Genomic DNA, 15,541 nt, shown 5'->3' with positions numbered 1-15,541 from the left:
TGTGTCTTTTTATCACATTGTTACAGAAGTTTTTATAACCCCTTTAATAGCCAAATTCCAGTAGGAAACTGGAAGGTGTAAACTAAAAGCACAATCACCTTTGTGGAATTAGCAAGGATGAACACATATAAAACAACTGGAAGAAAAGGATGGGAAGCAAATCTGGAAAAACAAAAAAAAGGGGAGCGAATTTGAATGTGAGCTGGGCTGCATTGCTCACAGATTAACTCCCGTATCCATCTCAAGGAAGTAATTTATACCTTGCACCACTCATATTCAAAAGCAGCACTACCCTAGATCCATTTTTAACTTTACACTGGCTTTTGTACAGCACTCACATTGTACTCATTACATTATTCCATTACGGCGTGTTGTAAAACTGTAGGCGATGTTGAATGAGCTTTATTAACTTCCAGAAAGAGCACTTCAGTACCAGAAAGCCATTTCTATTACTCGTGATTATCAGGCAATTGTACTAATCTAGCCATTAGAAGCACACACACCAGAAAGGGGAAATTACTCCTGTCTCTGACAGGAATGTGCCAAGCCTCACTGAGGGCCCGAACCACCGAGCCCTCTCAACTCACACTGAACTTAATGAGAGTTAAGAGTCCTCGGCTCCCCGCAGCGCTGGACTTCAGATTTCTGAGTGTCTTGTGTGCAAGCCCTGTGTGAAGTGTCACTGTGATCTGTATGTTCTTTTTATAAGTGTAGTAGTGGTGTCAACATGTCCTGTACCATTATCATTTTTACCTATGTGAAATTACCCCATCCAGCCAAAGCTAGAACCAAAACATTGCCGTGTTATATGTGCTTTAAGAGCCTGAAGATTTTTCTAGTAGAATCAGGTGACAGTTTGCAGTTAATGAACTCAAGAAATTTTGCATTAGTTTTAGCTCCTTTGAAATTACACCTACCAACAAACTAGGATGATAATTAACTTGGGCATATTTGTCTAAAGCATGACCAAAAAAAGATGACAGAATCAAATAGCTTTACAGCAAAGTAAAACTGTCTCCAAAATTTTGAATGCCATCACAACTTATTACCATTTTCCTTAGTTGTATGAGGCAGCAGTGGGTAAGGAATTGCTGTTGCACATGCCCCTGAGTCTTGATTTTACTAAACTCCAGAGATTTACTGTATACACATCTTAAATATTTACTTGATGAACAGTTTGTGGTGTGCTCGTATTCTGCTCAGGATTCATTCCAGGAAGTCTCCAGTATAACAGAAAATTCAGCCTAGTGAATCGGTTGATCTGCATCTGTCTTTTCTATTCTAGGTGTTTTGAAGATGCTGAGGGGTAGAGATGGAAGCATATCTTGAAGAGTAAGAATGACATGACAACAGATATGTCATAAAGAGGAACGTTAAGATGTGTCACTTGGTAAGTTGATTTTAGGACAACAGGGAGAAAGGACCAAGAGAGTAGGCACTGATTCAGCCGTGAGATGGGAGAAGAACTCCCAGAAGATGGGAGTTGCTGCAGGTCAAGAGATCTGAGGACAAATACTGAATCATCACTTAACCAGGAAAAGCAGATAAGCCACATTTAAAGCAGGAACTCCACTATTAGAAGGTAGTTGCAGATATATCTAATATTCACATCAAGGCTGGAGGAAATCACAGTTTTGTAGAAGACTCTGGTCCTAAATATTACACTGTTTCCCTTCCATCTGGGATGTTTCCAAATGGGTATTTGAGTTCCCCCTACAGCTTGTGCAACAAGAAGAAACAAATTAGGAGTGTGACCAGACCTGAGAGAAGGTTAAACTCTGTATATCTCCTGTGTTAGTGCCTGTAACCAACATCTATAAATATGTCAGCACACACAGGTGTCCTGCATGAGCACAAGCCTGTGACTGCTGCCTTGGCAATTGCATTTTCATTCTGAATTAATTCCTTTTGTTTTAAATCGTGTTTTATCTTTTATTATGTTGTCCCGAGTCATCAGTGATGGGGAAATCACATTCCCCTTGCCCCAAGGATCCTTCTGTTCAAAGCAGTAGCAAGCATCTCAGAAACCTGCCAGTGCAGTATTAGGCTGCTCTTTAGATGGTGTGAATTATCACAGCTGAATTGGAATAAATAACACCGGCCTGTTTACTCAGGGATCTCTGTCGGACACCCTCTGGCAAAGACAGCACAGCTGTTTAAACATTGAAGGGCCAGAATAATTGTTATTCCTCAGTGTACCCAGGCACATTCTGGCATCTTCTCACAACCTATTCCCAGCAGGAAGGTGCAAGCAGGTGCCAGCTAAAGGCTGGGTACAAATACAGCCAGAGTACTGACACTCAGCTTCTGTGGGATCTGTGCAGATGCTTCCTTGTGATCTGCCAAAAGCCTTCACTAGAAAAAGAATTCGTGGCCAGTGGCCTGTAGCTCTTTCAGCTTAGACCTTACTTGGTTTCTCTTTGCAATGCATGATGTTTGCTGGTGGTGTGGGTACCTGGTTTTAGAGGCAGCATGTCCGTATAACAATAATAATGGGTTTGGAACTGAACTCTATTAAATGTGCCGGTGTCCCGTTGGGGCCTGCCTGTCACTTCTTAGGTCAAGAACTAAACCAGAGACAGACATGTCCAATGTACCAGCCCTCAGATCTCTTGACCTGTGGCATTACATCCCCAGATGCAACTCTCAGCTTCTGGACCACAGCTGAAATAAGCACTTTGTAGGTGCAGGGATGCTCTGCCCTGCTTTGGTTACTGCTGCTGCACACACCTTTGTCCCTTTCTTTCTCAAGTAATTTGCTGAGCTTCAGGTTGATGTAAATTATGCCCTGAGGCTTGAGCAGCCCACAGTTGGTCCATATCAGCCAGTCCCCTGCCAGAAAGTCTGACAGCAGTGTTTTGCATACAAATTCAAGTGCCCATCACATGCATTTCATCTCAGACAACCTACATAGGCTGAACACAATATGGCCCACCTCAAAGCCAGAGATGTACCATGAAACAGACATCCCATGCCTTACACTTAGCTAAACATTCTGTATGGTTTCTTAACAGATTTTTCTTGCCTTGAGTTTACTGACATGTGGTTAAACAGAATATAAAATTAATTTGTCACTATATAACTTACTCCAGAAGTCCTCATTTTTTGCAAGATAATCCTCACTAAGCTTTCATAAACACTGTAGTTTAAACCTGTAAACTGCCCTTCAAACATGTGTTTAACACTGGGACAGTTTCATCAAAACAAAATAAAAAATCCTCAGTTTTAGCATGAGTGACTTGCCAAGAGCCATGGAAACCAAACAATCCAAGTGAGAGTGCTCACTCAGGATACCTTCAGCTGACTTATCTGATGGGCCATTGCTTCATTGCTTTGGAAAGATCCTCTGAGACCAGCATTATCATCTCCTCCTTTCCTTGCTTTCCTGGTTTTTCATGGGAGCAGAAAGTGTCCTGGCCAATCTCTAGTTGTGAATGTTACATTATGAATGACTTAAAAAAGCATGTCTAGAATTGTCTTCCCATGTCTTACAGAAATTTCTGTTCCCTGTAAGGAGTCTCAGCACCTACAGATGGTCTTATTTTAAATGATACCTAAACCACCAAAGCCTTAACACCATTTCTGGCTTATGTCTTTGAGGACAAGATCCTTGTCTTAATTCTAGAAACTGGACTGCTGATTCTGTTACTGACTTAGGATGAAAACAAACTACTTTAAAGTGCTTCAAATTGATTATTGGGTAATTTTACATGGAATGTTAGTGGGTGGATGAGCATACAGCAATAAGGGTGTAACAGCCTGTAATCATTGATTTGATGTTCATATTTTGTTCCAGGAATGTTAAATCAGGGGAAAAAAAAAAAAAAAAAAAGATGTTGTTGCCATTTATGTTTGTACATTTCTCCTCTTGATACTGAACAGACTACTCACAATGTTAGGAGGTGACTGGTGACTTTCAGATATTCCATGAGATCTAAGGAAACCATGCTAGCTGAAAGATGGCAAGGCTTTACATTCCGATGGTTCAGTCATGGAAACAAAACTTAGAGTCCTAAGATGAGTCAATTAGCTAGGCATGCTTAGTTTTCTTTGGTAATTGTAGGCTTGTTTTCCCCAATAAGGTCAAATGTTAAGGCTTGTTTGGTTTTGTGGCCTGTGCTCTTTAGTGTATTTGAAATCCATTACCAAGCATGAGGCATTTGTGCTGGAAATGGGCCAACTGAAGGCTGTTTGTAACATCAAATGCCCCCAGCATTTCCTCTTTTTGTTGAGTTTAGGCAGTTACAACATCCCTTTGGGCTTCAGAAATTCCATTTGCAGGTCATTCAGGTCTGAGGTGTTTTGGTGTTGGTACCTAAATACCTCAGGGTTGGATTCCTCCTTCTGAGAAAGAGAGCATGTGACACAGGTGACAGTTCCACCTCATATCATGAATAATAAGCTCTCCTTTAAAATCACTGACCACTAAGAGCCCTTTGTTCCCCCATCATCTTCTTGCTCCAGATCCAGGTATGGAAGTGAGTTCAGAGCCCACTGGTTGGCACAGTTCTCATTCCCATTGCAGCCCCACTTTCATGAGAGATTTTTCACAGAGTGCCTGTGGAAGGCAAGAGTGATCCCTGGACATGAACTTGCAGTGAGGGACACAGCATGGAGGGAGCATCACTGAGAACATCCACCCACCTCCCAGGAGCACAAGGACAAGGTGCACCAGTAGGGATTTTGCTCAGTGCTGGGCCTCGTGCAGGAGCAGATTTTGCAAAAGGAGTTTGCATCATTGCAGGAGGGTTGGAATAGATGACCTTTAAAAGGTGCCTTTGAACTCAAACATGATTCTGTGAGCAGGACCTGTCCAGACCTGAAGCACTTGAGTGGAAAGCCATTATCTTGTGACTTCACTCTTCCCATCCCTGATGATCAAGGCAAATCAAGTAAAAATGAAGGATTAAAAGGCATCTTTTGACAGAAATTTTTGACTAATCAGAAGGAATTTTGACAAGAAGCCAAAATTCCCTGTTTGACCAGAACATTACTACATCCCCTGATTCTGCAAATGCTCAAACATTCCCCAGCCTGAGCAGCTGCCCTTCTGGCACCCAGCTGTCCTGCACAGGATCTAACAAAGTAGTATCCTTGAGGAACACTATGTCCAGAGTGATCGTACCCTTTGTACAACCCAATCACAGGGGCTTCATCCTGGACACGTGAGCATGAGGAGGAGGAGATGGTGCTGCCATTTCTTCCACACTCAGCTACCAACACCACAGCAGTGTTCCTGCCACCAAGAGGTGCCAGGGAAGGTGCAGTCACCATCCTCTAGTGCAGCACCAGCTCCCTCCTCATCAGCCAGGGACTACACAGCAAGGAAGGCTGATGTCCCTCAGGTCCCTGGATGAAGGGGCACTTCTATTAATTACACCTCCCTCCCAGGAGGCTGCTCCAAGCTCCTGTGCTCCGGCCAGGCCAGCTGCAGGCACTCGTTGGCTGAAACGAGGCCAGGGAGAGGAAAGAGGGAAAGATAAACCAAGCTGCAAGACGGAGCAAGCCAGGGAGAGCATGGCATTGTAACCAGGCTGTTGGGCTGTCTGGGCACAGGAAGGCAGCTCTTGTATTTCAGACCTGTTACCCAGCGTTAGGTGTGTCCCTGCTTTGCAAAAACAGTCTAGGTGCCAGAACAGAAGCAAATGTTGAAACAGTGCCTCTTTGCAAAACAGAAGTCATGTTTTCATCTGGACACCAGACAGTTTTGCTCCACCAAAAAATCAAGTGGGTGGTTCAGAAAGCATTTTTGACACTTAGAGGTTTAAATTGTGTTTCTCTCTTTGTTTATTCCCACACCTATAATGATCTGTGATGCTTTTATTATTTACAGTGTCTCAGAGCAAGAACTCACACATCTAATGCTGATTAATTCTGCTGGACTGAGCAACTGGCTCCCCTGTGGATATCCTGTTTTCCTGTGAATCATCACTCCTTCTTGAGACATCCTTCAACTCACATCAAAGGTCCCAAATGTATTAGATATGAAGACATCAGACAGCTCTAACAGATTAGAAAAGACACACACAAAGAAATTTGTCCCAGCTTCTCCCTCCTGTCCTGCTGAAAACTGGCACAGTGGACACAATCCGAAGCTCTTGTCATAAAAAGTAGAAAGACAAAAAGAAGAAAAAATGGAGAGAGACTTTGGGAATGTAGTTTACCCAAAGATTTCTGCAATTTGCCCTTTCCAGATATTTGCACTTTTGTACTTACTTAGTTCTCCCTTACAGCTGGGAACTTCTCAGGCTAGATTCTCATCTGATGGAAAATTACATCCATGAGCTTCAGCAAGACCTGCACCAACTGCATCAGCAGAGGACTTGGGACTATCCCTTTAAGCACTGAGCTTTGCCTACAAACACAAAAATTAAAGGAACATGAACACCTGTGGTCTGTTTTTTTCAAGTTTATGTAGTCTGCTGCATCCTCCGTGGTTTTATTCAGTTTTCCATATAGCTACATGAACAACTGAAAGGGTCCTGTGCCAGTGAAACGCCAAAACCTGAGGTCATGAGGTCAAACTAGATTATCTTAATAGTCTCTTCTCCTCTTGCAATCTTTGCACACAGGTTTTATCTGATAAAGGAGTTAAAGTCTTTATTTCAGCAACGTTTGATCTTGAAGATTACACAAATAATTAGTCTTTTAAGCTTCTGAGCTTTTTTTAAAATAGAATTTTAAACTCTCCTCTAAATGGATGCCTTTTAATCCTTATGTTTAAGTGTAAGAGCCATGCTTGATCTAAGAGGACAGACAATGTGTTTGGATAGTCAGAAGGCCATTTTTATGGGAGTGTTTGAAGAATGTATTGTGTTTTTTCAAGAAGCTCTTCCTCCAATCAGTGGAAAGAGCTGACTGAGGGACCAGAGGACAGTCTTTTGTTGTCATTAAGCTCATATCAAAGAAGATAGGATGTGCTGCTCTTACATCTTAGAGTGGACTCTGCCAGGCTTTTTTTTTTTTTTTGTCCTAGACTTCTAACTCTTCTTGTATCCTTCTGCACTTGGAGGGGAAAAGAAACCCTTTTAACCTTATGCACTGTGACTACTCACTTGAAGGCAGTGGAGGAAAGAATACCCAGCAGGAATACACTCTGCAAACACTCAGCAAAATCTTTGGATGTGCATATTTTTAATCAATGAGGTCTTGGCAAAATAAAGGGTGGTGGTTTTTATCCAGACTGTAGTTTATCCAAGTCCCTGGGTGGGGTTCAGCTGTTTATGTTTTCTTTGAGGAAAAATGTCCTCAAGGTCTGATGCTGAGTTGTTCTTTGCCTCCAAAAAGAAACCCCAGTGAGGGAGTATTGGCATATGGCAGGGCTGTGAGAGGTATGTGAACTGAGCCCAGAGTTTGCCCCCTGATGCAGCTCAGACAGCCATCAGGGCCACTGCAACCACCTAAAGGAGGTGGGACTAGGGCCAGATGACATGAAAAATACTAAACTTTTGCATAGAAACAGAAACCTCCCTGCCCATTCCTGAGGACAAATGGATAATCTTTTTTATTTTCAGTATCAGTGGAATTTTTGTTGTTTTCGTTACCTTCCTGTTTTAATTGGTCCCATGTATGCAATGCACATGTGTTTAGAAATGCACTGGAAATAGTGATGGATAACATTGTTTTCCAACGTTTGAAAGAGGAGGGGGGCAATTGTTGGTATATCCATTCTGGGAAGCAGTAGGAATACCACAGCACATGCTTGAGAGTTCGCTAGGCATGTAGGACATTAAACCAGATGCTTCACCTCCCCCACATTCCTCCCTGTCAGTTCATCTGGGGCAGAGATGAGGGAGCTGGGGACTGCTGGCTTTTTACCCAGTGCTGCCTTGTTCCTCAGAAGGGTTCAGCCTCTTACCTCCTCCTGCTAGGAGCCATCTACTGAGCACACCTCGTGGTCTGTATGTGCACGGTGACGCAATTTTGTCAGGCCCATCCAATCATGCAATGCCTTGGGTTGGAATGTGTTGTATTGCACTAAATAGTTTATTTAGTTGTTGTTTTGGACTTTAGAGGCCATCTCATTCCAACCCCTCCTGCCATGTGCAGGGTTGCCCCCCTTGTGGAATACTGATCAGACAATAAAGCTGTGGGAATAATGATGATGCCAAACCATCACTTCCCAGGGGGGAAGTGAAGCTGGAGGTTGTGTGTGTCTCACTAGCAATTGTCTTGTGACTTTCTGGCACAGCATGAAAAAGAGAGCTCTCTGAGAAGGGGCTGGAATTTGATGCTTGGGAAGGTGATGTGAAGTACTTTTCAAATATTTGTTTGGGCCAGAAAATTATGACAAAGAAGACAAAGCCTGGCCTCAGCATTGTCGCAAGCAGTCTCCCGCTGCCTTTGGGAAGGCCAGGATTTCACTCATGGATTTTTAACGCTGGCACAGAGACAGTGTCTTACAACAGAGCGTGGGCATTTCTGGCGCTGTAGGGATTGCTGTTAATGACACCAGAAAGTGATTTTTTTTTTCTATTTTTTTTAACCTGGCATTGCTCCTTCGAGCAAATTTAAGTCTGATGCATTTCTATGTATCATTTACCCAGACATCTACTGCAGAGCCTAAAGCTTGTGGCTGCTGGAGAGATTAAATCCTACTAATGCTCTTTTACTAACACACTGAGGGAATCTGGAGTCTCTCCTTTTGAAGCTGACTTGCTATTTTGACTAATTGCTTCTGGTAACAGTTAATAGCATTTTGCAAAGGCACTTCATCTGCTGACAGCAGATTGATGTGAGGAAGGGACACAGTTCACATTTCCAAAGGGAGCATTGGGAAACCCATTACCAGCTTCATTAATCTGTTAATAATAAAATTAAAGTACAAATAAAATGTGACAAATTGAGTTCTGTTGTGAAAGTCACTTTAACAGGAGACTCTGAATAAAGGTCAAAACAGACTCTGATTTCTGCTGTGTTCTAATAGTAGAATCAGAGGAGAGCATTGTAGAAACACTGTAATTAATCTGGCAATACTATAATTGTCCCCAAACGATAGAGAGTTTGAGGAGTGATTTTTTTTTTCCTTTTTCCTTGAGAACATTTACAAAACCTAGAACATAAAGCTCTGTCACAAACATTTAAGTGCTAATCCAATTTCACAGGAAGTTTTCCACAATGTAGGAATGGTAGATAGGCTTACTCTCACTGTCTGCCTTCTTGTGGCTGCTACATCAATCAGAACAAGTTTACCCAGCACAAGGGCAAAAAGAGAGAAAAAAAGCCCTGCAGGTGTAGATATTCTAACAGCAGTCAAAGAAATGAGCCTGACATTGGAAACTGGCTTCACCAGAGTCAATCAGCCAGATCAGACATCCCTGTTCTGGCAAGGATGGCATTGGCTTGCCAAACTTGTTTAAAATTAAAATGGATTTACTTTTAGGATTATCCCCCAACCTATTGATACTCCCTGCATCAGCCTTCCTAGCCACATTCTGGGTTAGCAGGATATCTTAATCTAGACTCTATTCTTAAATAATCCTCCTACTGGGACCTTCAGCTAATACTGCAGAAAAAAACCTGCTAGGAATGAGACTGATTCATCTCTCCAAGGCACAGTGTGAATGAGTCCCGTAGAAAAAGATCAAATTTATCAAATTCCTTCTTATTACTGTGGAGCAATTGCCCCAAAAGCAGTCAGACACAGAGCATGATTTGGAGACACAGCTGCAGTGAATGGAGAGCTTCCTGCAGCCTGGCAGAGCAGCCTCTGCTGGGAGCACCTGAACCAAAGGCATGCTATTAAAGAGCCCAGCCAGGCAAGCAATACATAAACATGTTAATGTGAAGTGTTTGAGGAGAATGGCTCATTAAGTCAGGCAGAATAACAATCCAGAAAACTAATAGCTCTATTTTAAAAATCGGCAGGAGAAAAAGGAGAAAATTGTCCTTTTGTTCTATGTGAGCCAAAAGGAGTCTGTAGAACCTCCTCTTCTCCAGTTATTTCAGGGACAATCCAGACACTGAAGAGACCAGATTTCCAGTTTGAGAAGCACCATATGGAGTCAGCTATGTCAGGAAAGATGTAAGGGGAGGGGAAGGTTAAAGAATAAGGGAAGGAGAACACCATCGTTATCTGCTGTCATGGAAGATGTGAACAGCTAGGTGAGGAATCGCCCCAGCGTTCATGGGTTGAGGGTCTGGATAAGGCAAGAAGCCTGGAGCAGATGCCCATCAGTGTGAAAACACTCACAGATTGGAAATGGGATATAAACTGGGCTTAGCAGCCAGAAATTTGTGTGGGTTGTGAGAGGAGTTCTTAAGGAGAGAGGCAGACTATGGAAGGGAGAGAGGGCAGCAAGAAAGCTGCTGCCTCTGGGTGGATGAATTTTTCATTAGCACAGTGGTCTCGCAGAGGAAGGAGCAGGACAGGGGCTCACATGAGCAGATCTTTCTGCCACAATGTGTAGCAAGAATCACTCTTGTGCTCAGACTGATTTTAGCTGCTTGCTTGACACTCAGTCTCACATTTAATATCTATTTGTGATAAACATCAAGTCAGAGCTCTAATTCCTGTGGTAGTGATTTGAGCACTAGAAGTGGAGCAACCTGGTTCAGTTTGGGTTCACAGAGAGCTGAGCTGTCTGTGCATGGGGCAAGATTTTGGGAAAAGCAATGATGGGCAGGCCCAGGATTGCAGTTGTTTTGGGATGTGGAAGTAACCTGCTTTGAATTTTCTTTGTCAAGAACTCTCTCCAACTAAAAGAATACTATTTCCTACCTCCTTGTTCCCATTTCCCATCGATTTTCCTATCATTTTGAAGTGGATCTTTCTCAGACAGTGTCTGTATAAGGCGAGGAGGACAAGCTCTGGTATCTCTCTTTCCACTTGCTTTTCTCTCTTCTGTTCAGCAGAAATTTGTGCATTCTTGACCCAGTGTGAGCCTGAGGAATATAGCCACAACAACTGTAAAAGAACATCCCCAAGTCTGTTTGATACCCACCAAATTCCTGAGTCTTCCTCGAAGTCTTTGCTGACCACATCTGCTGCACCACAAGGAAGGCAGCTTTGTATTGCTCTTGGTTATGTATGGGATCCTGCAGCTGCCTGCTGTAAAAGCAATCATGCCTCAGGCTTTTCTTTCTGTATAATATGCGTTTTTGCCTTTCCCAAGAGTTCTGCCTTGTAAAAAATTAGAGAGAACAACCCTGTGAAGAGAATTAATATCAAATATGGAAGCCCTAATGCCTGAATGCCCAAACACAGCTCCAGCAGTCCAGTCAGTACATTATGACTCTGGGATCAGCATTTGCTCTAAGTCATTCCAACTCTGCAATTTAATTCTTCCAAGGCACTGTTATTATGGCTAAAACATGGCCTTGCTGGCCAAGCACCAAGAGCCTCAGCTGAGGTAAACATCCACGTGTCTGTCTGTTGTGCCAGGGTCATCTGTAGGAGCAACCATCACAACAATTGCCATACAGTCTAAATGGCTGCTGTCTCTCCTTCAAGAGGCTCTCTTTAAGCTCTTCAGGGCTTCTCACACTAAAATAAAAGAGTAGGTAATTGGAAATAAATCAGCTTTTAGCAACAAAATAGGAGCCTGCTCACAGAATAGTAGAGATAGTAGAGAGAAGTATAAGTGATGGTAGCTTGGAAAACCCAGCTATTAAGTCTCAAACAAGGGCACTTCTCTTTTTTTTTTTTTTTTTTTTAGGGAGGGGCAGAGGAAAAAATTATTCAATCTGGCAAAGAATAAAGAAGCAGCAAAGACCTAAAGCTAGAAGCTTGAGTGAGACATGTGAGTTGTTACCAAGATAGAAGGCAAATGAGGATACACAGCCAATATGAGAAGAGTTTAATATGGGATGTTACCCATTCCTTTCAGTCTTATGTCAATATTTGGATAACTTTCTCCATGGCTCAATCACAACTTCTGAGCTGACACAGAATTTATTGAATGAGCCTCTTTGGCTCCAATTAAACAAAAGATAGAGCAGAGAGTCCTAATGTTCCCTATGGCTGTAAAATTTATAGACATATGAATTTATGGGAAGGGAGTTTGCTTTTAAGATCCCAGTGTCTGGCTGGTTGCCTGATGTGAGGGAAGGACGAATCTACCTGCAGGGATATGTGCTGGACACTGAGCCATGCCTGCCCGCCAGGCACTCAGTGTCACCAACATCCTCAGCTTAGAGATGGATCCAGCTGAGTATTTTCAACACATTTTCTAGGCCAGAGCTTCTATCCTAAAGTCCAAGCCTGAAACCTGCCATGATTTATGTGCTTGACCCACTGCAAGCAGCACAATCAGCTGGGGGAATGGTTACCACATCAATCACAAACCATAAAGTCAGGTGTCTATGCAGTCCAAGGGGCAAATCATTGCTACTAAACTAAAATTCTGCAGAGTTGAGTGTGTGCTTGAAGTTTCAGGGCCCAGAAGGTCCAGAACAGGTATGGGTGAGAAAATATTGTGCTGTTTTGCAGGCCTGGGCACGGTGGTCTCTTAATCAGTTCAAGAACATAGATTGTACCTTGGTTGTGGAGGCATGAAGAAAGATCTACAATCAGAAATTATACTGATAACTGCTGGATGGGGCTTCCTCTTCCTTCTGGAAGGTAGCTTTTCCCAGGCTTGGCAGGAGCCCTGGTCAAGTTCCCCAGGCAGCAACACCAAGATCTCAGCAGGGGCAGGGGGACATTCCTGCAAGGAAGGGACTGCCAGTGGCAGACAGAGCTCTGAAATTCCTGTGTCCTTGCGCTTGGCAGAAAGAAGGTGTCATCAGTCAGGAGTGTAGCCAGAGGATGGGAAGAAAGGCAGGGCTGCTTGGGTCAAGAGCCTGGGGATCAGCAATGTTGGACATTTCAGAGCAGGAAAATAAAGCCCTCACATGTTGGGGGGAACGGGACTTCATGACTTGTCTCCTCTCTGCAAGCAAGTTCACACCAGGGACAGATGTGTATTTATCTGTAGGTCTCTGCCTCAGCTGTCTCCCTTCAAGGAGAAAGGAAACCAGTAAGGCCACCAGGTTAGCAGGAGCTTTGGCAGCCCGAGCAGCAGGAAACACACAGCTGGGATACAGCTATCAAGTCCTCATCAGGACCATGGGACTCCCACCAGTGGGATTCTCTTCCCCCTCCCTCCCCTCTCCTCTTACACTTGCCAATTTTAATTTCATTTTAGCTGTAAGAGTCTCTTTGCTCCTGACATTTCCTCCTGTCTTCCCCAAGTAAACCAATATTTATGACATTAAACATATTCACTGTGCATTGGTATTAAGCAATTGCTTTTAAAAGATAATCTTCCCCTTTCTGTTATTACCCCCCTTTATTTCCACTGCTACTTTTCTTGGTGAGTTATATGTGGAAGAAATTACTGCTATTTTGTCTTGAGGTTTCCCTGAGGAATCTTGTCAAAATGAACAGTCCTTTTACTAAGCCTTCCTATACAGATTGAGCGGAAATAAAACGAAATTATTAAACGGCTCCTGAAAGAATCCAGTGCCTAAATCCCTGGGGAAAAGTAATGGTTCCATCTACACCACAGTGAAAGACTTTGCTGAAGCACAGTGTTTATGTTCTGCAGAGGGTCTCACGGCGTCATCCCCGCCAGCAGCAGCTCCCAGAGTGTTCCAGGCATGCAGCTAAGTGACGTGACTAAACAGTGTCACCTGATTGTTCTCACAGCCTCTCTCCACTGGGAGAAACCCGTGTGGTGGAGAGCCTTGTTTTGCAAGTACATCTGTTTGAGTCATAATTTTATTATTGTTTTTAGTATACTTGTTATCATCTGTATCCATTAGAGAAGTTTAGTGGCACTCACGGAGTGAGCGTGTCTCCTGGCTGCCTGTTCTCCTGAGTGCTTTGTTCTTCAGTAGGAGACTGAGAAAAAAAAAATTAGAAAGTTTTGCTCAAGTTAGAAATAAGGGGCTGAATTTCACACCAGTGATACACTTAATTTGTGCCTACAAATTGGCATGATGAATAATGTCTTGGCTTATTTTGCTGTGCAAAAATATCCTTCTTCCATGCAAAGTTGAGGTTGCCACAGCCCCAAGCATGGCTGTGGCATGAAAGCCCTGAAGTCCCTTTGCCTTTTTATACAAAGCCTATGAGGTTTCCTCGACTTTGGAATTTTCTCTCCTAGTTGGATCAAACAGTCCAAAGCTGCTCAGTTTTCTGGCTCATCTGTTCCCCCTTCTACTTCTCAGAGAGTGAGAATTAATGGGCTCAGTCCTGCAAGACACTGATCCTTCTGGCATCAGTTCAGCAAACCACTTATGCAAGGGTTTAAATTTTAACTGCCCAGAAGCTGCAGAGGTTAATGGTACTGTACCAGGGACTGCAGTGGGATCATCTTCCCTGACCCTGTGGCCTGACCTGCTGACATCCCTCTGGCTCCCACGCTGCCATAACTTGGGGGTGACCTCAGCACATGTTTGTTTATCCTGGAATTAAACGGGTATGTGGGGACTTTACTGGATCTGCCTTGCACTGCCCAGCCCTTAAGTTCAGATATCCACAGAGCAGTCTCAAGGGGACAGCAGATGGGGTGGGATCAGCTCCATGATGTTGTCCAGTGGCAGCCAGCTACCCTGGCCGTGAACTCCTTCAGGCACCCAGGACAGGGGCAACCTCTGGGAGGAGCACCCTCCTTCTCACTGTCCCACCACGTGTTGTGAGGGTTTCACAGTGAAAGGAGGTGGTGTTGGCACTCAGGTTTGGGTACCCAGGCTTCTGGGGACCTGGATCTCAGGGGTTTCCTGCAGTGTCGTGTTGTAACGGGGAAAGGAGAGGCCACCATGTCAAGCAATACCTGTGTGTGAGTACGGGTTCTCACGAGTTCTTTGTTCCTTATAAAAACAACAGCAACAAAATTCATCTCAGGCATGATCACTCACAAAACTTATGAACCTCTGAAGGCAGCCAAAATTGACCCATCCTTTTTTCTTGAGAGGGGCAGGGGAAACAATCTCCACTGGTCCCAATTACTCTGTTTGTTAGAAAAAATATTCCCGTGTAATGACCTCAGTAGGGAGTGATCAGCTCCTTTTGTGTATTAAATTAAACCTCTGGGGGGACATTAGACCCTCTAATTCGTGTTTCTCGGATGCAATTTAAGTCTTTCATCAAAAAACCTCATCATATCTGAGCACTGCGATACCCAGTAGATTCATTTTCATGTGGAGGATGAAAATAGCCAACAACATGTTAACAAATTCCATGGGGAAACCAATTGTAATGATATAAATAATCTAACATGGGCACAAACTTGAAAATATGCTTCTTTATGGATCACTGAGAACAAAAATGCTGTTTTAAACATTTTCTTTATGTTAAGATAGAGGGGGGGAATACCTCCCTAGCCTGCTCATTAAGAATTGGAGTACATGAGCAGTTTGCAAAGGTCAGAGCCCCAAAATGATGCATCTCTATTTTCTTACTCAGAAAAAAATCCATGTGCCAGGAAGACTGCTTGCACAAGTCGTCATCACTTCTGCTGCATTAAATTGACTGAGGCAAGGACAGGTTTGCATGAGTAACAGCTTTCACTTAGGGATAATTGCAGAGAAGAACAGAGAAGTTCTTTGCTTCCTG

This window comes from Haemorhous mexicanus, chromosome 1 (assembly GCF_027477595.1).
Source record: "Haemorhous mexicanus isolate bHaeMex1 chromosome 1, bHaeMex1.pri, whole genome shotgun sequence".
In the NCBI taxonomy this organism is placed as follows: domain Eukaryota; kingdom Metazoa; phylum Chordata; class Aves; order Passeriformes; family Fringillidae; genus Haemorhous; species Haemorhous mexicanus.
The sequence above is the reverse complement of the archived record's forward strand: the minus strand, read 5'-3'. Positions refer to the sequence as shown.